This window comes from Cygnus olor, chromosome 4 (genome assembly GCF_009769625.2).
Source record: "Cygnus olor isolate bCygOlo1 chromosome 4, bCygOlo1.pri.v2, whole genome shotgun sequence".
Lineage (NCBI taxonomy): Eukaryota > Metazoa > Chordata > Aves > Anseriformes > Anatidae > Cygnus > Cygnus olor.
In genome coordinates, this window is record NC_049172.1 from 25,818,349 (window position 1) to 25,843,924 (window position 25,576).

General features: G+C 33.9%; 1 long non-coding RNA gene across 1 annotated transcript in view; it reads right to left on the bottom strand.

The window, feature by feature from the left end:
* The window catches only part of LOC121069889, a 65,724-nt gene extending 48,782 nt beyond the window's left edge, over positions 1-16,942 (bottom strand). Inside the window, exons 1-3 of the long non-coding RNA XR_005819723.1 lie at positions 16,813-16,942; positions 9,546-9,673; positions 7,994-8,072 (exon numbers count right to left, since the gene is read on the bottom strand). This is a non-coding gene — a long non-coding RNA (uncharacterized LOC121069889). The remainder of the gene's footprint in view (positions 1-7,993; positions 8,073-9,545; positions 9,674-16,812) is intronic.
* Between the last annotated feature and the right edge of the window lie 8,634 nt (positions 16,943-25,576).

The window sequence follows — 25,576 nt, forward strand, 5'->3', positions numbered from 1 at the left end:
TTATGCCCTCAGGCATCTTAGCACACAGTGCTCAGTATGTAAATAGCATCATCCTTCATAGCTCAAATTTTAATGCAAGGTATCGTGAGATAATCCAATTTCACCTAAATTAAAAAAAAAAAAAATCCCTCTGCACTACTTGAATATTTCAAATATGAGTGTTTGAGACAACTAGATAGCAAGCCAAGGGAAAGGAAGCCTTTTTGAAAGTTTTCTTTCCAGAGAGGGAATAAAAAATTTTGAGAGAGAAACTTCTGTGTGTGTTGTGTACAGAGCTGAAAAAGAAGAGAAAGAAGCCAGAAGCTGTTTGAGAAATTTTTCTCAAGACACTCTGGGGAAAACTTCAAAAAATCTTGCAGAAAAAAAAAAAGGCTTACATTTTTACTAAAAACAACAACAACAAAACACACACAAAAAAAAACACAAACCAAAACAAATCCCTCCCTAGCACCTGAAGTTTAACACGACAGTATAAACACTGTATGACTCCGGAAATATTGAAGAAAGTTTTTATTTAAAGGTGAAATGATATGAGGCTTATGAAAGCTTGAAAGGAAAAGGATATTCTAGACCGAGCCCAAACAAGAGATAAATCCTCCAAAAGAAATGAACCCAGGGAAGAAATGCGTAAGAATGCTGAGCTGAGCTGTGGTATGTCAACCAGGAAATTATATCAGCCAAACTGATTAATTTAACCAGAACATCACACAAGAAACATCACACCCAGAAGCACCCCGCAACAATCTCATTCTTTATGTCCTCTTCAAGCATGGGTGCAAAGACATAGAGTCTCAATATTGATCCTAAGGCATCCTCTAACCCGTTGCTGTTAGCCCTATAAATAGAGGCCATTTGTACAGGTAACTTCCATTCTACCAGAAAGGATAGTAACAATCTAGCCTAAAACATTCTTTGTCCATACTGAAAGGATTTGATAAATGTTTGCAAATGCTTGAAGCCCTATTTTGTTGTAAGATTAAATGCCTCTTATTTGGCTGCTTACTGTATTTGAAAGTCACATTGCTCATACTTAGCAAAATTATTCCTGTCAAGTCCAAGAGTTCCATTTTCTGCTGGACTTGTTTGATCTCATCAGCACCACCTAATTAAGCCTGATTTCTTTGTATTTTTACACACTCCAAAACTCATCTTCAAAATTACTTCCTTACACATATAGTTATTGACACATTAGTTATAAAAGTATTCACCTACTCAAGAGGCATTTTTAGCACCCTATGCAGTAGTAAACAATGATAAAATTCACCATGGCATAACTTCATAAAGGGTCCAGAACACTCTTCGTAAGTGGTGCTCAGGGATTTAAAAAAACTTGTGCCACTGAAACCAACAACACTCCTATTAATCAGTGGGTCTTGGTTTAGATCTGAAGTAAAGTGCCAATGGAAATACCAATGGAAACACCACTTAACAAGTAAGAAAAGCACAAGAATCAAAATGAAACGAGGTCTTATGGATAAAACATAAGAAGGAAGAAGAAAAATAGATAATTTCACTCCACGTGGTTCCCATATGCTCCTGAAAGAGCGAAGATATCGTAAAGGTATTGTCTGGGTATACTGATGGGTAAAATCAAAAAAAAAAAAATTAAACACCATTACTTGAAACAAAAACGTTCAGGAACAGCTCTTGTTCCTGTGCCTAAAGATCATTTCTTATCTATAGAGAGAACTGGCACCACATACTTATTGGAAAAGCCCTTACCTTACTCTTGCTCAAACAAGAGATCAGTGGTAAAGCCATGACCCTTATCCATGCCCTATTTAATGCTTTGAGGTCTCTTAGTGATCTATCTTAGAGCAACGTTTACCTGCCGCAAATCACTGTGTCTTTTTTTTTTTGTGAATGCTGGGGCTGGAGTTAGATCAGTAACTGGGAAATGTTGCCAAGAAATCTCTGGAGTGGTAATTTTGACTAATAAAGACTTGTTATTGTTCTCGAACCACTGTTTTCATCAATATTCATTTCAGCATGACAGACAGCACATCTTTACTATTGAGGAGACTTCAGGGTTGAATCATACTTAGAATTTTGGGATTTACAGTAATTATGGCAGAAATAATTACCTTTTAACAAGAATCTCATGAGAAACAAAATTTGAATCTTTACTTCACTCTTTTGAAAAGCCTAAGAGAATTTGGAATCAACATTTTATTTCAGACCCATCTCTATTTTTGCCACCAATACGCATAAACAAATATATTAATGATGAATGCAATTGCAATTAAAATAAAAATCTCTAAGCTCTTCTGAAAATTCTGATGACCAAGCTCTATGTATGTTATTGTAAATTGAAAATATAAACAACAACAAAAAATGTGGACCTATAGCAGTTTGGAATCCTCTTTAATGTTGCTGGACATGCACAAAACAACTGACCTTTTCTCTGAGGACTCCTTGAGTACTGAGGCAGGAAAAGGAAATACATTATGTCATCTGAATGCATTGCACACACTGTTGAAGTGATCAGAGCATCCTTGGATTGTGGCAAATTACAATACTGTGCTAAAACAAACCTGTCTAATACAAAAGGTTATACCTACTTACCCTTTAAAAATTTATTTTCTAAACATTTTGTTGACCTCACTGCATTTTCCCCATTAACCTTGTAACAAGCTCTAGTACTGGATGTGTACTACTTGATACACAACATTTGGTGCAACTAAATTTCTTATTCAGTTAAAGGTAGTATTTCCCATAAACTACACATCAAAAGTCTCCAAGGATGGATGCTTAGAGTATAAAGGGTAAAATGGGATAATTTATTATCCTGACGAATTTTGATCATGTAGCAGGTTAATTTCCATTTGGTGTAAGAGGTGTAAATACTCCAAATAACCTGGAAGGGTTTCAATACCAGAATAGAGCAAAAATATTGCAAGGCCAGTGCCATCCAGAAAATATAGCTTTTTAGGAGGCAGCATATCTAAAAACTGCTGAAGCACATGCTACTAAAAGGAATGAAAATTGTGTACGGTTTCCTGTGTTTCAAATCCTATCACTTGATTAAATATTTTATGGGAATATTTAATGCTCTGTATTACTATTAGCAGGAGTTTCTAATTATCAGTAGAACTTAAATCTATCTCTGGACAGGGAAAACATTCTTTTTCTATGAACAAGTTTACATTTAATTAGTTTATTGGATGTGTTCACTTTATTTTTCTGTACAGTTAATCACGTACTTACTTTTTTCACATCAGCACATTTCAGTGCTTATTTAAAATGTTTGAATAATACCTTGATTTGGTTTCTTCTGTTTATATGCATACTCTATATTAAACAATAATATTATGGTCATTTCAATTTTTGTTCTAATTTCTGGCACAACTTCAAAATAACAATTTCTAAAATGCTAAATGAATTACACATCTTGAACTTAGATAAATGATACTAAGGAAATACAATTATGTACACTAACTGTCCATTTGCTCACATAAAAAATCCATTAAATCATTCATCACTTCTGGAAATTTCCAGAGGGGAAAAACAACAGCAACAAAAAAAACCACCTGCCCTTACTGAAGCCAGTGGTAGATTTCAGTGAGTATAGAATTAGCAATTTCTGTGACACAGTTTTCCTCCTCCTGTAGAGGAGTGATGCTGAAGGTCATGTTTGCAGCTTCTTAGCACAGTTGTGTATGCAGTTTTATTCAGTAGGTAAATCCTCTACAAAGCTAATAGAATGAGACAGCATTTTGCATTAATAAATTCAGTGTGAGTTTTTCCAATCCACCTATTACAAAATACTACTACTTCTGAAATTCAGAAGATGTCAGTTCAGTTCAAAGTCAGTGAAAGTTTTGCTCTGGAATCAGAATCCTTTTTCTTTGCATTATTATTCCAGATACCACAATCAGCACAATGCAGGCATTTGAAATAACAGCAAAAAATTTCATATCAGAATCTGATGACTTCATGAGCACTACACAGCTGTGATCTATGTTTCTGCTCTGGCTTCTGCAGATTCAGTTTTAACCTTGTGGACTTTCAATGTCTGAAGTTCCTTCAGTTGCCTTTGCTTATTCTGTATGTGACAAAAAACAAGTTTCCTAGAGCTCCATCTAAAATCTGAATTCAATAGACTTTGCAGTTCCTTAATTTTCTCAGAAATATAATTATTAATATTAAATAAATTTATAGGGAACTGCCAAGTAAGAACTATCATTTATATTTACTTGAATTTATTTTCTTGCTCACACCAAATACAGGACGAATAGAGGATAACCACCAGTTATTCTAAATGCCACATTTACAAAACCTCTTTTGCACACTGCCAGTGAAGCCTGTGGTTAAGTCAGCCTGTTGTACACCAGTGATCAGTTCCTTTTGTCATTCTGAAACACTCTTTCAATGCTGAAAGAAGATAATTTGAATTTATAAATGGTAAAATCTCTGTGGTTTGAATAGGCTTAGCTCTGCTCTTCCCAGATGTCATCTTTACTGGCTTAGAAATAGATTTTTTGTGATTCTGAATCATAAATCAGTCTTGTTCAAAGTAGACCTACTATTTTGGGGGAGTACAATAACACTTTGACTGACATGCTAATAGATGGTTTTAGATGTTGGTTCCATTGTCCACTATTTAAGATAAGGCAACTCACACTAAGATTTATTTTGTCCTCGGCAGATTATAAATAAACCTAGAATGAACATAAATGCTGAAAGGAAGCTGCTTGTAACATTTAGGTTTGAAATGCAGAAGTAAAAACATGGAACTTACATTTTAGCAAACCTTTGCTAGAAGTAATTTTATCATTATCCAAGGCAATTTGAAAAGCAAGAATTCTGATAGCGAGTGCCTGACATTAATATAGTCAAACCTTATTTAATCAAGTTATCTTATAATACATTAAAAACAAACAAACAAACACTGTATGCTCAATCTTATTATAATTTAGAGTTTGAATTATTGTCCTGGTGTGTTATAAAACTTGGACAGAAGAGTGGGCAAACACATTCAAAAGCACAGGTGAAAGGAAATTTCTTTTCCTTTCCTGAGATACCTGTGGTGGCTGCTATAACCCAAACAATATGCAAATTATACAATTCTTGTCATGATTAGAGAGGAATAGGACTATTGAAGCTTATTAAGATGGTTCATTCCTTTGCATGCTGATGTACCAAAAAGAAAACATATTAGGTGCAGATTTAATATGGAAGGTGGAGTCAAACACTGCAGCAGCTCCCGCTGAGTTCTGCCTCGCATGGAGCATCCCTCCACTTGTGCAACGTGATGTCAATGCCTCAGCACTTCCCCTCCTGACTGCTCAGGGCTTCCCTCCTAGGAACTGCTTCACAGTTCCTACCTTTCATATTTGTCACACACCCTGTAAAAATATCTGGTCTCCTTTCCTTCACCAGGATCTCCCCAGCTGCAACCAAGACATCAGTATTTTCCTTCACTTAGACAAAACCATACTTTGATATCTGAAGAAAATAAGGACACATAATCTTTAACAAACATGGAAGAAAACTGTGCCTTTGTATTATGTGACTGTCAAGTCACTCACAAACAATATGGAAGATATTCTAATCAGATATATATGTGTCTAAGGTTTATCTGAATATGGTAACTCCGGCCATTTTGCTATCAGATTTTCAGAACAACCATCAATACTTCTTTAATTAATTAATACAATTTCTTTTAGATCAGATGGGAGATTTCTCTTACCTGATAGAAGAGTCCTCAGGTTTATATACTGCAGGGACAAGGAGGGTGAAATACATATATTTTTTTCATATTATCTTTTACATTTCCTGCTAGATTTACCAAAGTCTTTCAAGTGTCTCTAATACTGACACTAATTTCACTAAATATTCTTCCAGTGCAAACCTACACAATAAGCAACTTATTTAAAATAATTTACTAATCTCTATTACAGCTGTGAAGTTCTTCTGAAGTTATAGCAGCAACAAAGACTTTGGCAGAAGTGTCCAAATCTGATATTTTAACTCCTAATACATTACATGCATCTCCAACGCTATGAGACTGCCATGGCATAAATTTTTGATCGCTTAAAAAGAATTTTGACTATTAGCCTTATTCCACTATAGATGATGGAGTGAGCAACTCAAATTCTTCGCTGAATTGTTCCAAGATATTTGGCATTCAGCCAGAAATGACAGCAGCCCTTTGATTTGCACATCCCTTTACCTGTCTGCTATAAAAGATACAGTTTTAGAAGCCTTTAAAGTGATCATTCTTCTGAGCATCCAAGCAACCATAATAGGGCAGAGGATATCAGCACTACACCAGTGAGCAGCTGAAGCTATTACACAGTGTCTTGTGTTTGCCTGTTGAAATATCACATAGTTAATGTGACATAACTTTTTGTAATAAAGCCATGCTATACATCAGTTGGATGTTGAATCAACTGACCAAGGTGGAAAATGTGCACCTTTGAGTCCAAATGGAGAAAGTATAAATTTCATCACACCTTCTTAACATTTCTGATCTAGACATCCTAGAAGGACTAGGTATAGTATTAAAAATCTATACATTTGGATGGAATTTAGATCACATGATTCAAGACAAGTAATTAATATTCTGATTATATTCCCTTTTTTTTCCCCCATTTGTATTCATGCAGAATCAAACAAACAAAAAAAGGTGCCAACTGCCAGACAATACCTGAGACTAGGAATCATGACAGAGGGTGAGGGATAACTAGATCAGCTGTAAGTCAGAAAGGGGAAAATATCAAATATTTACAGAAGTATGATGGCTGAAAATTGGATATTTATATCTTACTAAAGTTACTTACTGCAACACTTCTCTTCAACCAGCAGTCACACTGAATTGAAGTGCAACATGGGTGTAGTTTATTCACTGTTTGAGCTCTGACTGATCTGTGTGTTGCCTAAAATTAGCCTTTGCAGAGTCCTCAGAGCTCATTACAGTGCAGGAGTTATCACAATGCCCCCAAAATATAATTTTTCTACAATTCAAACATTTAGTACATGTTCTGACTGTTTGTGTCAAACATGAAGGCTGAGACATGCTCATGTAAACATTCTTGCATGAATAAACTTCAGCGAAATGATCAGGAGTAAAATGGTTGGCAAATAGGAGGAAGATGGACTGATATGGCAGAAACATTTTTTTTGGATTTCCCCCACTATGTTGAGCTTCAGTTTTAGAAATTACTAATTGACATTAATTTATTTGTATATGAATGAATAATCTGTAACTGAATAACTTTACTGAACTATTTTTTATTTCTCTTAAGATATAATGACAGTAACAACTGGACCTTTTGTTGATGAATTGATAAAATATATTGGGTACTGTTCTTATGGGTATACTACTAAATCAAAAATCATATCATACTATGAAAAGATTGCTACACTGGAGATTTTTTTTTGCTATTAAATTGTATTAATATGCTGTCAAATAATAATAATAAATAATCTCTTTGTATGTTCCATTCGTATTTAAGTCCCATCTCAAAGGATGAAGGAAAACATAATTTTAACTCCTAGTCTGAATATTTTATTACATTTGTTAATTCAAACCACAAGATTTCTTTCAAAAATAAGCATTCCTAATTAAGCTCTGGAAGTGCTTCTGCAGAAGCTAAGTTTATATGCTGTAATGTTATGGATATTTATTTTATGGTTCTTGGGTTCCTCTGGGCTATCAATTTATATAAATGAGTTGCATTTTTTTCCAAGTGATCACTGCTAACTGCTGCTCCTCTATGACATAATGATGTGTTTGCAGTGATGTAATTTCAAAGTTTAACATCTCTTCAAAAACTGTAGTTACATGAAAATATGCAGCTGAATGCAAAATGAAAAAAGCAAAGTGCAGTCTATTTTCTCATCTTCATTTTTAAATCTCTTGCTCATTAAAAACAAAACACACACACAATAAGGTAAAAATAAAATAAGGTAAGTATAATACAATATTGAATAGCATTTTTCTTTCAAATACAAGTTTTTTTTAAAAAGCAGAAAAATAACCACTTACCTTACTTGCTATTAGATCCTCAAAGACTTTTCCAACCACAGCCTAAGAAACTTGTAGTGTCTTTCATTGTAGCCAACAGCTGAAAAGAAAAACAGATGCTTTTCATTGTAATTATTATACTAGCATAATCCAAGAGTTATTTGCTATTTAAGGTCTGCCACTGTTACACCTGAATGACTGCAAAAACAATATGGATTTTTTTATTGGAAGTGAAATTCGGGCAAAATTCAGAAGCTTCCCATTCCCAAAGTATTCTGAATAGATACCCCGTTGTGTGATTTACTGATTTGATTTTTTTTTTAAATGAGCTAAAATTGCTTGAATTACTTTTCAAGAATTCTATTTTGTGATTGAGAAGTTTATTTTGATATACAAAAATCAATGAAAAATGACGATATGCAATGTAACATTTTCAGTAAGAATTAAAAAAATGTATAGACATGGCAATAATATTTTGCATTGGAAAAAAAAATAAATCATGTGCACATTTTTGACCAGCTATTTTCAGGTTTTTTTAACAGAACTTTCCAAATGCTCTACCTTGTCAGTGGAAAAACAGAAAAATCACTTATATTTGTTACACAGTTTATGTTTAAAATATTATGTATCAAAACTAACCACCGATGATTTTTATTGTGCTTTTCTAACCCCAGTTTGTTTTTTGTTTGTTTGTTTTTAAGAACCTTTATGATATTGAGAGGCTTCTTACAGATACGTAGTACAGGTCAGGTAGTTCTACTGATCTGACAGAAGAAAAAAGTCATCTGCCATGAAATGAAGGGACTAGATAGTCCTATTCTAACATTTGCAAAATTCATTGTGCATTGTTTCAGCACATATTATCAATAAGAGGATCATGTCATGGTTACGTATACATTTGGATCCAGATATAATAGATAAATAAATGTGGCTGATCTGCCTGATCACAGAGCCAGGGAGATGAACATTGATGAACTAAAGGGCTGCTAGTAGTATTGAACACTGAAATCACCAGACTATGTATCTCACAGACGCAAATGCTCCATAGTGTCTGTATGTTTTCTTGTCTGTTCACCTCTACACTACAAAATACTACTGTGAGCTTCCAGTGGCCAGCAGTATTTCCTACCTGAAGAGATTGCTTAATCCAATTAAGATAATCTGTTAGTACTGAGCTTCATGTACTTGGTTATCACAAAATTCAGAAAATCACTGTCTTTTCATGTATGGAATAGACAACATTCACACCTCATCTACAAGAAGCTGTGTGTTTTGTCAGAATGATAAAAGACTGTGTATACATTATTATTTCCAGGCTATGCAGCAGTTGGTAGGGTTTTTATTCTTCTTATATCTTTTTATGAACCTGACAGCAGCATCAGACAGAAAATGCAGACAAATAGCACTTGCTGCCCAATGTGAAACTTGCTAACAGTCTAAAGGCCATGTATTAAATCACAGACAGTGCTTTGGTAGCACCTTCTTTACATGTGATTTCTGAGTCCAAGTATAGGCTTGCTCCAAGTGTTTACTAGAAAATTGTGACAGAAATGCTCTACTCTTTTTACTGTACCTCATGCCCCAGATGAGGTTAATGCTACAGTCTTTCGAAATGTTACCCATTTGCTCCTGAAGCAGTGAAAAAGGTGGTCACTTCTTTCTATCGGTCCAGGAAAAATCAAGGTGTGGTGATGGTTGAGACTTTAAAATAAACATGACAAACAAACATACACAATGATTACTGCTTTCCTGAAATGAGACAATATTTTTTAGATATATGACAAACTAAAATATTCAACGCATACAATAATAATGTAAGATATAAAGATAAATTATCTTTCCTCCAGTATGCAATATATTTCAAAGCACTATAAATTTAAATGAATTGCACTATACCTGTACACATTCTTTTTTCCAGTATGTGATGAAATGCTGTATTTTTCAACTTTGTTCAGTTTTGTCTAGGTTGCTACCAATAAATTGATTAAGTAAACAGCTATGCTGGAAATAAAATAGTGCTACTGTATTCACTGTTCTTTTGTGCTGGAAAACAAATTTACTTCCATTTCCCCACCCCCAGATCAACATGCAATGAAATATCCAGCTTGTCACCAGAAAATAACTTAAGTATATTTTAGATAGCTTTCACTGAATTTCACTGAAATTTCAGATCCACAGATATAATTTTGTTAACCTTTGTGAGGGTTTTGGATGACCAAATTAATTGTATTAATTAAATATGGACAACATTATTCAAACATGACCTCTCTTCCTGGAACTTTAAACAAAACTCGACTTGTTTCAACATTAAACTAAACAATAACAGCGTGTTGTATTTACCATGTAAGACCATCCTCATTTAATGTTTATACAACATCTATTATAATGAGCCTCTAATCCTGACTGGAGCCTCTAAATAGTACTAAATAGGAAAAAAAATACATATAATGACTACATTAATTTTCTTTTTAGTAATCCATGGACCTAGCAATTCAACCATAACAGCTGGCATTCTTACTTCACTTACCAGCAAAAATTGAATAAGCGGACTGTTATAATGAGATCTCATGATATTAAGACACCATTAAAGTTATGAAAGTTACTGTTACAGGTATGCTCTAGAATAAAACATTTCAAAAACAAATTATGAACTAAACAGTGCTCCATAAAATCACAAAATTAAGTGCTTTCTGTGACACATCAATCAAAGAATATATATATATATATATATATATACATACATACATACATATATTTACTTTGAGGGTAGGGATCATTTTGCCTAATGATTTTTGCATAAATAGCACCTTAGGCAAGTTGCAAGGCTCCACAGCTTTTGTCATCTGTTTTTCCTTTCCCACACACTGAGGCTTGCCTCCATTTGGAAGACTTGCTTCCACAACACCAAGGCAAGTTTTCTTCACTTTTATTGGTGGGATATGAAGAGCCAGCATGACTTTATCACACTGCTGCAGCAACCGAGGAACATTGTGGCCTCGGTATATCACCATACAGCCTTTAGTATGATTAACAGGGCTCTCCAGTAGTTTGCTATTTCATCCTAAAGCACAAACGTTCCTTTGTGCACTACAGTAAAAGATCATTTCTCCCAATCATTTCTGTATTTTATGCTCCTGCTTTTCCTTCTCTGTATAATATATAAAGTATAAGTGCTACTTTTCCTGATTTGCTAAACATACAGATCAAATCACTGGGAGTTTTAATATCAGACATATGTCTCTGTGTATTTCTATATGGTTTCTCACTGATGTTCTTCCAAAACCCCTTTTGTTTTGGAATAAATGCTTGTTGTTTCTCACATTTTTAGCAGGAACATTTTTGTATCCAGAATTCTGTTTTCTCTGTTAAAAGGTCTGTTAAGGGTTAGCTGCCTTCAGACAATGAACAGACAGTTTCATGTCAGCCTACATTTTTTTGTCTTCTTCCTAAGTGGTCAAGAAATGCTAAAACAATGCCCAGGAGCCTAACAGTTAATACAACCTAAATATTTCAACTGGAGTAAACAAGATAGCTTTGGATACTAATCTAACACCATTTTGCCCATAGTCAAGCATCTCTACTATTCCCAAAAGAGACCCTATCAAGAACTGTGCTGCGTCTTTGGTTTTACCTGGAAATACTTATGAGTTCCAGAATTATGACATTTACATATAAACACAGAACCAGAAAATTAAAAGTGCTGAAAGGGGAAAAGAAGGATCTCAATTAACAATAATTTCTTCCAATGGCCTCAGCAACCCTTAATGGTATAATGCCCTCAGGATCTACATTAAAGCCTCCTCGTCCTTCATTCAGCTGTGATTTCCAGTGATGGATTAGACTGATGGAAAGGCCATGTTTTAACCATGGTAACTGGTATGGTAACATTCTCTGGCAAAAACCAGTCACAGAATGGAGACAGGAAATTTTAGAGGAAAAAAAAAAAAATATGTAGGCTGCAATTTTCTAGAATTTTCATAGTATAATTTCCAGAAATCTCCTCTCTAGCAAAGAAAAAGAATGCATTTGTGCATTAAATCTTAATCTAAAGCTTCAGTCACATGACAAAAGGAGCTTTAAAACTTTAAGAAAAATTATATTTTTTTTTCTCCATTTTTAATTGCTCTCTCTTTGGGTTAATAGAGTACTTCAGTAGGTTGCTGGATGTACTGATACTTCCTGGTGACACAAGAACGATTACTGGGTTCTGAAGATTAAAGATCCACCTACCAGTGCTCAGTGACAAGAAAGTTAGTATCTTACTACACCTTATGCAAGATAGGCTATGGACAGTTGAGTTTGCTATACTTTATAAAGCCCCAAACCTCCCTCCATTAGAAATTTGTTCTTTTTAATAATGGAAATGTTTTAATGTTCTTATTTATCCAGCTATTCCATTATATTTTATTTTACAGTTACATTATAAAATTATATTGTGTATATTATATCTACAAACAATACATTCCTGAGCATATTTCTATCACATGATTCTTGCTGAATCAGGACCGTGAGGAATGAAATAAAGATTTTCTTTAAATTAAACCGCTGAATCTCTGGAGTTAGGCACCAACATTCTCAAAGGAGACATGGATACACATGAGCCATGAAAGCTCCAGAGAATCCGATGCTTCTTTTGAAGAGCAACCTGTACTTTGGGAGATAATACTTGGTCTTACCTTTTGTTCACACTAAACAGCACAGGTGAATATTATGTCTGGGTATAAGTGTTGCTATACATATCCTGGGGCACAGCATTACAACAAAGAAAACATAGGACAAAATTTTCTGCCACTAATCACATACTGCTGTGACTAGAAAGGATTCTGGGTATTGCAAGTGTATGTTATTTCTACTTAGAAAGGAATGCTGGCAAACACTGGAATTCTGTAATTTTGTGTTAATTTAAATGGCGTAAGAGCATGCCAACAGCTTTACAGTCAAGAGCTGGTCAAAGTATTAGAGTCTAACTTTATTATTTTGTCAATAATTTAATTGTTCTGTCTGGAGGTTTCTTTACTCTTTTCTTCTTATTTTCTCAAATGTTTTATAAATTAGATCTAGCAGTAGCATTATTCTCTGACTTGGCCTGAAGAGTCTCCAAGCATGCTAGTTTTAAACACTGAGCTTTGAACAAATTTCAGCATTATTCCTAAAGCAAAGATGAAGTATCTGACTTTTGCTCTGAAATATTTGTAAAGGTCTTTCTTTTCCCTTTAAGCTAAACCCCTATTTTCATATGCTATTGAGAACTTCAATTACATATGTTATTATGTGAACAGCTTAGTGAATTTGGGAATGTTGTTGGAAAAAAAAAAAAAAAAAAAAGACCTTTAGCAGGTAAGCTGTATATAAGAAACAAACTAGAGAAACACCAGTAAGAGCATCATTATGAATGAGAAATAATCATATAAAAATACTTTTCATGTTGTGAAGTTTAACTCAGACATAGTCCTAAATGATCCTAAATTTAAAAGACGTTTAGATGCAGAGTTTAGTGATATGGTTTAGTGGAGGACTTGTTAGTGTTAGGTCAGAGGTTGGACTTGGTGATCTTGGAGGTCTCTTCCAACCTAGATGATTCTGTGATTCTGTAAATTCTCCCAAATTACTCAGCTAGTCTCACTAAACTAAAGCCAAGCTATATATAAAAAATTAAGAGATAATACATACAAGCAAAGTTTTCCAGGATTAGAAATTACACGTATAGCCCCTTTAATCTGCAGCATCAGCACCAACAGATTAATAACTATTATTTTTAGTTGGCTTCTCTGGCCCTTATCTGAAATCCAATATGTATTTTCCATGGCTGGAATAGACTACACTGATGAAAGTCACTGGAAAGTCCCTGTTAGGTTCTTATGGTATTTTGAAGGACAGATTTTATCATAGAAATTCTGTTCAGATGACTGAATGGCATCTATTCCCTGGTCTCACACCCGAGGCAGAAGCTGACTACTAATGCTCTGTGAGCCTTGCTTCATGATCATTAATTTTACACAGCACTCCTCTGAGTTCTATTCCAATTGAAAACTTTTAGATGGGAAGTTTGTGCTCAGTGAAGTGAGGATCATGGGTGATTTTAGATTATTTATATCATACCCATTGAGAAACATATTAATAGCATTAGCTTCATTCAGTCATGTGATTTTTTTTTTTTTCCGAAAGCAGATTATTTCATTTTAAAGAGGTTTAATAAAAATTAGACTGACATATTTAAACAAGGAGTATTGAATGTCACAGCACCCCTGATTAAACATTTAGGGTGGCATGTCAAATTCTTGGCAAAGTCATGAATTGCTCCAATTTTCCAGAAGGGATCAGCATATACATGTCACCATTTATCACAAAGCTCCTGAGCTGCATTGTTAATGCAAAAGGAATCTTTTACTGTGGTCGTTCTGGACTGTGTATATTTATAGAGTATTTACATAAAAACTAAATTTTAAGCTGAAATGTAAATTAAGAAATTGATAAAACTGTAAGGCTTAGAGTGCTACTTAGCATTAAATTTCACATGCTAATCCTCTAAAATCAAGCCCTCAGAAACATAAAGACACCTTACCATTTATAGGCCCAGGAACTAATGACCAAAATATCTTTCATAAATTTTTGTTTATGACTATACCAGGCAAGCAAAATATTGGCAGCCAGAGTAGAAATTGTATAATTTTTTTCCATTCAACCCTCATTGATAACCTTCCAAAATTTTTCTTCCTTGGAATCATGTTTTTTCACACACAGACACACAAATAAGTAAATAAATAAATATAATAACCAGAAAGTTAATGCAAAAAAACATATTAAAAAAAAAACAAACCTTTTTAAAAATAGCACAAATAATGATTTGACGATAAAAATAAGCAGTTGACAGAGAAATATTCTACACTAAATCAAAATACCATTGGTGAACACCATTTCTAGTTCAAACAACTTATTTAGGCTCTTGCTGCTAAGATGTAACTTTTTCACTTTTGCTATTGCTATTGGCAGTAAAACTAAATCTTTTTATACAGGCCAAAGATTTGGTAAGGTTTTTCAATTTATTGACTTAGATACACCTCTGAACAGAAATGATCAACCTTACTTTGAGGCAGACAGAATAACAGTATAAGAGAATAAGAGCTGTAAAAATGTATGCTTGATGATATAGCAGAGAATGAAAAAATCTTTATTAACTCCTTTCGACAACAAATGGCCAGATTTTCTCACTAACACCAATTCCTAATTACAATTTCTCTGAATAATTTCGCATTTAAATTTTACTGTTGTACATGAAAAATAATATGCAACATAACCTTTCAACAGTATTAAAATGCTTGGTGTTATCTGAACCTGCAGGTGGTATTTTTGTCTTGACCACAGCCATATAAGAAAACAGATAAAACTAAATTTCTTGAGTTCAAAGTTACATTCAGATCTTATTCTGCATGTATGCTACTTTTCATATTGGTCATACTTTGGCTTCAAAACACAGTGACTATTACAGTCAAGGTGATCAAGTGATCATGATTCCTTAACTTAGAGAACTCACAACAGCAGTGCTTTAGGAGATAGCAGTGGAGTATACAGGCATATCCACTGGCACGCATCTCTATGGTCCTAATGCACTCTGTCTCCAAATTGTGTATCTTCCAACTATTTGTTCACAGTTCAAGTGCATAGTATCACAGTATTAGTCTCATTTATGTTAGGGACATGGTTTAGTGAGTGACATTGGTAGTAGGGTGGTGGTTAGACCAGATGATCTTGGATGTATTTTCCAACCCTAATGATTCTGTGATTCTACATATATATAAAGAAGGTACATAAACGATCTCCCATAAATATAAATAAAAGCTATAGAAATATAGTATGGTAAATATATAAAGCATACCTGTATAAATATATACATTTATATATTAATAGATGCATATAAATAAGTGAACAACACATCTGTCATTGCTATACAGAATGAAGCATCAGAACTGCACTTCATATTATCACAAGTTAAGATATCTAGATGGCAGAGTGCATCCATTGCACAGATTAGCTGATCTGTAGCAGAAAAGCCCACAGTAACCCTTCAGGGCCTAAGTTTCCAGCTTTGTTCCTATAAATTCCCAGAAAAGATTGTATCTCCTCATTTGCTTGAACATAGACATTTGCTATTAGAGCACAGATATTTCTGCTAAGGTAACATAGTATTAGGCATATTTATCATGAATAAACAACATGAAGTTTCAAATATCTCATATTTCACTTTAGTTTTGGGAATATGCTTATGTGAGCTAATGAGAGGAGACCTGTAAAAACCTAAAGATGAAACTGAAATAATACTTGAAACTCACTTAAAACAATGATTTTTCTCCTGTGTACTTTGTTGGGTTCCAGAGCTGATGTTTCGGTCGTTATTTAGCTCAGGAATTGACCTCAGAAAAGCCTCCCATCTATTTCCCTTGTAATCCCCTTGTATTTCCCTCTGCCTTCCATCACCTTCATTCATTTTCTCCTATAGTGTGTGCTGGATCACCTATAAATGCATAGTGCCAAGCCAAGACTCCAGTAAGATGCATTTCTCTCACTGCTAACCATCTCAAAGGAAGGATTTTTATTATCATAAAAGATTCAAAATAATAATAAAAATCCCCCAATGAGATCACCCCTTTCCAAGAAGCTGTTCATGCAGGTTGGTTTGCATTCATGTGCAAATGCTAAATCCTTGAGTGATATAGTCTGTGTGATTTGTGTAAAGACAAAGTGTCTGCAGCACACCAAAGCAGTGCTAACTACCAGTAGCTGTATACTGTGATCTGGAAGTAGGAATTGTCCACAGCCGTGCACTACACAATTCACAGTGTTACCTGGTAACTCTTACAGCACAGCTGACAATGTGGTCATCTCCGCTTCCTTTTTGCCAGTCTTCCAGAGGTATTCCTGATGGAAAGTGATCAGCGTATACCTGCTTGCTTTGTTTCTCTCTTAGAAGCAATTTGACATCTAAGGGGGAAAAGGTATAAATATAAATAAAGCATACAGACATACGCAAACACACAAAACAGCATAGGTCTGCACTGCTGTGCCTCATATAAGTCAGATCTTCACGAAGTATGAAAGAACTAGCCTAGCTGGGACTGAGCAATCCCACTGAGAGTGATGGAGTAAAATTCCTAAAAAATACAGAGTAACAGACTAATTGTGAAACAAACCCACACAAATGTTTTAACTGGAAGTTTTGGTGTTCATTCAACAACCAACTTGGATAACTGAATTTTCAAGATTAAAGCTAACATCAGTACTTACAATACCCTGATAAAGGAAAATCCCAAATTTTGATACACATGAAAATCACTTTTGCAAATTTGATGTTTAATAGATTAACCTTATTTCAAGCAAAACGGAAAAACACCTTTTTCTTTCTAAACATTTTACCACCACTCCTCAAGAAACCTCCATTGTTAAAATTAAAAAAGTTCTATCAGCTAGTTCATCCCAACTGTAGTTTTCCTCCCCTCAATTTCATGTTATAATATGTACAGACTATTACACAGGAATGAAGCTCCCTAATGCAATCTAGAAGACAAAGAAATAATGGATAATATAGTTGTTCCACCATATAAACATTTACAGTAATTTATCCATCAAAAGTAGGAAGTCATTATAACATTGTGCAGCACTGCAAGAATATTTTATCAGTTGGAAATGACAAACACAATGAAGTTAAATCCTATAAAAAATAATGTAGAGAAGAAAGTTCAAGAATTTTCATTTTTTTCTTTTAAAAAGATCACAGTAGGAAAACACACACACACACACACAAAATCTATGCTACGGAATAATTCATTTTTCAGTGCTATTAATTCAGTTATCCCTGTCATGAATACTGATGCTGTGTGGAGCACATCATATCTAAGACTAGGCGTTCCAAAGGTGAAGATGGGAGAGATTTCATTTATTAGATCTCTCCTGTTTCCTTTAATATCTCTTTTGCTAGGAAGAATCATTTAGGTTTTCTTTCAGATCAGGGCCTTTTACTCTTAGTCTTCATTACTGATGAAAATCTAGGGGCCGACAGCATATTCATTTAACATACCGAAGAATAACTCATGCCTGAAAGAGTAAAGAAAAAAAAAAAAAAGCCTCAGCACTCAAAGGCCTCACTACTAAAAAAGGACATTAATTATTTCTCTCCGACATTTTTTTGGCAGCTGATGTTCTATGTTTTGTAAATCATTACATCTAAAACAGCTGAAGCTGTAAAACTAATGTAGCAGGTCAGGGAAAACAACCAAAACAGGGTCAAAGAATCTGAACCCATGTTACCAGTTCAGCCAGTCTTTTGTCACATCACTTACTCTTCATTTTAGCATGTTAACTTATAAATATCACTGCTAATAAGAAAAAATATTCTGTACATGCCTTCAGAGACTTTTGCTGCAGAAATATAAGAACTGGGAGTTCTGGGGAAAAAAAAATAGAAAAAAAAGAAAAAAGAAAAAAGGACTAAGGTGTTTTCTTGAAGCAGGTATTTTTAGAAAGACTTTGTAGTAAGATGATACAATAGAATGACTCCGCATGTTACAGGAAACAGTAGTAGCACTGAAAAACAAACCAGTAATGTGAAGCAAGAGAAGATAAAGAGGTAGTTACTAGTTTGAGGCAATACTCTTTATTAGACAATGTGGCAAAAGGCTTGAATTTGATTCGGCAAGAGATATGCAACTGGAGAAAAACACTGCTTCAAATAAAGAGATAAGTATGGGAGATGACTACATTTTGAGTATTCAAACTTTAGATACAAAGAAAGAAGGGAAAAAAATGCCCACAAGGATGTGAATAGAAAGGATGAAAGGGTGGATTCTTATGATAAAATTTAAAAAAAAAAAAGATTACTGAGCTGCAAAAAAAAAAAAAAAAGAATAGAGAGGAGTCAAGAATGACATTGAGTGGATTAGCCAGGGAGCAAGGGCAACAATGAAATTCACGCATAAAAATGCTAGTCATTCATCTATTCCTACTGTACACCTTGTGTTGTCATCTTTCAACCACAACATCAGAACTGCAGCTATGTTACTTTCAAATGCAGAAATGGTGCATCAAGTTCTTGAATTTACACGAACATGTATTGAAAAAGGTGCTGCATTGAAAAAGGTGCTGCTCTCACTGTGTTTACAACAGTTTAGAGAATATAATAGCAAATATAGACTGATGTATGCAATAAAATTTTTATGGAAAAATCTCCATCTCGCTAGCTCAAAAATAATAGTTAGTAAAGATATATCTATTTCTCCAAACGTACAGAATACCTGTCTACAAACCTCAGAACCAAATATAAATACTTCTTGAGTAGTTTTACCTTGTATATCTGTAATTCATTGAATTTGTTTGGAATGCATAGTCCCACCTGAAACTTAATACAGAATGAACAGAAAACACCTTCCTAAAAGTCAATCATCCAAATCAAAAAGATATTAGAGAGAGAAATTAAAACAAACATATGGAAAAAATATTTGTCATTAGCTGACAACTGTATAGTCTAAAGAAAACTTGATCAAATTTAGAGTGACCTTCAGTAAACACCAGAAAAGAGATTTGATTAAATTAATCAGGGAAAAAAAAATATTCCTTTGTACATGAAACTATAAAACCATTTAATTGTAAAACCATTGTTGTATCTCAAAGTTTTTGAAGTGTTTTTGACTAAATGACTTTTTTTTTCTTCTGCGTAGTTTTCCAGTTTTGTTTGAAAAATAAAATTCATATGCTTCTTTTTGGTGCTAGCCATGCAGAAATGCATCACAAAAATGTTTTTCCCTAAAGCAAGATAAAAGTATTAACACTGTATTTTCCAAACAGCTTTCATTTGCATTTCCATTGAAACATCCAATTCTCTCAAGAGGTGCATGACTACTCATGTCTGCTGAATTTTGTAGTGAACTTCATGCAATCAACTGTGCATGAATCTGTACATTCAAATAAGACTGAAGCGATATATATGCAGATACATATCTACAGTGCAATCTACAGAGTAATCTGTTTCAATGCATTTCTCCTTTTGAAATGATACATTCAGATCACTTCTTCACAAGATGTCTGAAATAACATTCTTATTCATAAATGTGGGAGCTGAACTTGAATCATTGGAAAACGCAGCCTATATACACCAGGGAATGGGGAATGGCTAAAGCCTAGCTATCCTGATATGTCTTCTTTACCATTTACTTACATTCTGCCAGATATTCAAAAATTGAAAAAAAAAAAAAAAAAAGGAAAGAAAAAAAAAAGAGTGAGAAAGAGAGAATGAGCACTTGCTTAAGAGACCAGAATCTTCTGTGTATCAATTTATGCTTTCATCATTTTTTTTTTAAATGAGGGAATTTATCATTTTAAATAAAGATGAAGAAATTCTATACATTTAAACATATATTCTAAATATTTAAATAAAGATGAAGAAGTGAAACTCTACTGATATTTACTTTGTTTCTGTACTCATATTTCAGCTTCTTGATGTTCAATATCATTTCATATTTTCTAGTTTTTGGCTGACCAGGGAAAGTCCTGAACACCTTTGATTGTACTTTTCAGTTTTTAAATAACCATAGCAAGGTATTTCTACAAAGGTACAAATTTCCAAGTTTTCCCAAATAGACTGTTCTTTTTACCCAAATAGACACAGGTAAGGGGATATCTTGTAAGTCCTATTAGAAAAGAAAGGCAGCCTTTGAGTTTGGGGAAACATACAAACAGCAGACGACAGTATTATGAGCAATGTAAAGAAAAGTTTCTGGAGTCTTACTAGGCTACATGGTTATTTACTGTGCAAAACAAAAGCAGTATTAAGTACAGAATGACACACAGCAAAATTTAACAAATTATCATAAACTTATCTTGGATTTCTTGACCATTCTATAAAAAATATTTACTAAAGTTCAGAGCATGATTAAAGAAAAATTTGCACTTCTCTGGAAAGTTCTAAGGGATATATTTGTCATGATAGGAAAAAAAAAAAAAAAGCATTAGATTATGAAAGTCTCTTCCAAAAGCATAACAGCATCAGAATATTTCTTAAAAGCTGGACTAACATAATCATCAAAGTACTGGATTCCTAGTTGCTGCTGCTTCCTGGAATCTAAGGCTATAAGCATACCTGCTAGACATTTCCTTGAAGTTTGGCTGTTCTATCAGTCTGTCATACAACTGACATACTTTTTCACCTTTAAATTAAACCAGCTTTCCTTGGTGATACAAAAGCCTTTCAGCTTTCTTTCAACATATCTTTACACGCAAGAATAGTGAAATTAATAAATTTCCTGCCTAGTTAGCTATAAGTAGCTGTTATATAATGACAGCTCTCTTCTTGAACACAGAAATTCTTATTGACAATTGATTCTTATCAACTGTTATTTGGCTAACTATAGAAATTCTGTGCTTTCAGGCAGGCAGCTAAAATATAGCAAGGGGTGTTCTCATAAAAATCATGTGCTAGTCATGCCTGTGGAAGTCTGTCCAAATGATCTGTTTTAAAAATACATTTTTTCTGTGCTTAGAAAAGACAATTTTACTGTAGCTAATAAATTTCATTTGCACTAAGAATGCTTCAGACTGAGGCCATCAGGTATTTTCCTCGCAGAATGCGAGAACCATATAAGATCCAAAGCAGCTGAATGAAATCTTAAATCGTATTCTTTCCTTAGCTATTGAATTCTTAATGTGCTAATGAACAAGAAATTTAAAATAGCCTTTTCATAGATAGTCATTACATATGCACATCTAATTAGTGAACTCTTGATTTCTGCCCTATGATCCTGATATAGGGACATAGTGAATAGTAACATCTGCAACAGAAGTTAGCAGGAGCTTTGCTTTAAACTACTATACCATTGGCTTAATTGTAATGCTAAATAGTGTGGCAGTCAGGTCCTGGGTAGCTCAGTTTGTCAAGCAAAGTGAGTGGTATTTTGACCTCAATCTCCATGTGTGCCAGTTTACTACCCTTGTAACATCACCTCCTCATCTTGCAAGGCAGTCTGAAAATGTATTCCACAGGAAAGCATCAGAAGACTTTAGTTGATACAACATAACTAGAAGTACACAAATGAAAAAAGAAATTCATGATACAAATGCAATAGAATATATTCAGGAAAAGCAAAAATATGCCATGGGCCTTTTGATGTGAAGGTGGCTTGAATGATTAACAATCTAGATAATATTTCCTTGCATTTAGAGTAAAGTTCATGACTGATGTATTTGACATATTAATGAAAAACAGAAGGACAGAAAAAAGTACCCTAGTCCAATTCTCTCTTCTAGGACATGATTGCCTAGTACACAGAAAGAGAACTGACTTTTATTCTTCTAGCTGCTCCCCAGGCCATAACAGCTAGAAGATCTTTGATATTTATTTAACTGCTGCTTTGTCATCCATATTTTAATATAGTATACGTAACTCATGTATCAGTTAAAAATGGGAAATCTGTTTGTTAACTAACATTGTTTATTGTTATAGTTAGAAATCAAATATACAACACATTAAACGTCACTTAAAATGTTTTTAATTCCTGCAATAACAAAAGTGAATTAAATATATTTTTTCCTACATAGTAATTCTGCTCATCTTTTAAATCTCAGCTCAGAAAAGGTTTAGTGCATATCTGCCACAATAAACATCTTTGCTTATCTTCAAAAGCCAAGTTCTTTTAATTTTATTTCTCCTGTTGCTTTTACCTTCTCTTGCTGCTACGCTCATAACCGCCATCATGATACCCAACAACCTCTTCTTCAAGGAGCTGGGAAATAACGACTCTCATTAAAAGTTATTTCACAACTCAACATTACTGTGCTAACAGTGAAAGTAACTGATATTCTTCAGCTGGCAACTTTTGGGTCTGCATGAACCTGAGTAGGATTATTCTTCTTGCTAACTGCTTTGAGCTTCATGTTTCAAAAATCCCCAGATTCAACATGAAGTTTGATTAAAGCCAACAATTGTTTCTCATTCTTGTCAACAAATGTAAGTTATTAATTATTTTCCAAGGCTTTTGACAGAGCAGGTGAATCTAAATTTAAATCAGCAAGGAAATCTTAGATTTTTTGAAGTGGATACAATATTGCTTTTCACAAGAAAGAAACTCTCCAGTCAAGGCAGGTGATTGCATTTCTGGTATGTGTGCAAACAACAAACTGCTCATACTGTGAATTTGTTTCAAAAATGGAGATATAAAAGGAAAATACATAATTGACAAAGTCACAGGTCAAAATTAATCAGGTCATTAGTTCGTAAACCCAAAGGAGAGACTAATTAGAAACTAATCATCCAATAATTGTTAGCATTTCTGATATATATTCATTGGGACACTTATGGCTACTAAGGTTACTTATCATTTCTCCATCCTTACAGCTAAATTCAGGAACTTAAAATATATATCTGAGTCCTATGTTGGCTTCCACTATCTATATATTGTATTCAAATTTTTAGCTGTTAATGTAAATATTTACAGGGCTGTGTTCTTTGACACAATTTTCTGGCAAATTTTTATTGGCTGTACTTGTTTGATACAATCATGGAATCATAAAGGTTGGAAGAAACCTCCAAGATCATCCAGTCCAACCATCCCCCTTACCACCAATATCACTCACTAAACCACGTCCCTAAGTACTACATCCAACCTTTCCTAAAACACCCCCAGGAATGGTGATTCTACCACCTCCCCGGGCAACCCGTTCCAATGCCTAACAGCTCTTTCTGAGAAGAAATTTCTCCTAATTTCCAACCTGAATTTCCAAGTATGTTTAGGGTGAATAAGTTTGCTTTTATGTGTCCTATAAAGGCTATTGTATTGGCTAATAATAATACTTCTCCTTTTTGCACCAGACAAAGTTTGACTCTTTTTCTATGTCTATGCTAAATATTCCCAGGCATATTTGTTTCACTTCCATTTAGCTTTTCACGAGCACCTCTCTGACATAAAATCTAACTTTAAATCTAGCATATTGTCAAATTTCAACATAGTACATATTAATATAAATACAAAATATGCACAACTGCTTTTGTATAATCAGCTAACATGTGTCTGTTCTTAGGCCATGAATTTACATTCTCCAGGATCCAAATATGTCAGTAAAAGGAAGAACTCACAAATTATTCTACAAGAAAAAGTAAATAATACATGTAAGATATCGATTTAGAGAAAAATTACTTGGATAACTGAAGGTGGAAATCTACCCCTATATTATTGGTACGTACCTAAATAAATGCCCAATTTTCAGCACCCAAAATTGGTATGTGGGGAAAACATGCTTGTGATACTTAATATCTATAACAGATTTGTGAAATAAACTGAACATATGAAAATATTAGATGTTTAGATGAAATTAAATGAAAAATATTTTCATTAGATGAAAATATTAGTTGTTTTTTTCCCAAGGTATCAAGAAATGTCCTTCAATCTCCTCAAAAAACAAACAAACAAACAAAAGCGAACAACAACAACAACAAAAAACGTATTTATGAATAGATTAGACAAGCACTTGCCACTAGAGCAGGTAGGCCTAAAAGGCCTTTCAGGGTCTCCAATCAACTAATCTCTGAGTTTCTGATTTTATATATGACTTATACTGAAATTTTAGTCACTTTTTTTTTTCCTCTTCGGGACAGTTATTTTATTGTAAAGAAGTAATCACCTCAAAGACAGTGCTTGAACAGAAAACTTACAATAGTTTGTGTAGCACTCTACAAAAGCATATTAAATGGCTGTGTTATATCAGTGAGCGGCAAGGCTGAAAGGGAAAAAAAAAATTAAAAAAGGATAGTTTCCTTTAACCTTAGATGAGATGTTATAAAAAAATAATCAGGCTGGAACCTATTTGAACTTCTCTGTCTAAATCAATACAGGAGTAGTCTGTCTTTGCTGTGATAAGACCAGATGATTCTGACTTTCTGTTGGGCACAAGGCAGAAGTCACAGGTTGAAGTGTAATCAAAAATTATCTTCTAGGTTTTTTTTTTCCCCTCCTAGAGATGAAGCTTCAATCGATGGTCTCAGAGCCTCAGATTATCTATCAGACAGAGAAAAGCTGTCTCAAGCAGCAAGGACCTCTAATCAAATATTGACAGATGAGATGCTCTAGGTGATAAAAATAGATCTAAAATCCAAAGTGACATTTTTTGATGCGAATCATAGCCTAACTGTTAAAGTCATAATATAAGATAAATGATACAGTCTAAGCCTTCCAATCAATTTATTACCTTTCCTAAATATAATGAGTATGAGTTTCCTATTTAAGCCAAGGTCAAACCCACACAAATTAACCTAAATAGCTTCATATTTTCCTCTAGATTGATAAAAAGACATCTGCTCATGATGTAAACCAATTCTGCTTGACTTGAAAAAGTTACAGTTTTGAAATATATGTACAGAAAATAGAAAATACTGGTAGAAAATGCCATATGCTACACCATTTTACTAGTATACCAGTAGTTTACTAGCAACCAGAGAAACAGTATAGTATTTATGAACTCTTAAATTTAAAGAGGTTCCTATGAGAAGAAAATACTGATCAACTTCAAATCTCGGTCAAAACTTCACTTAATGTGTTGAATTGCACTGTCCACAGGCATATGTTAAGTAGC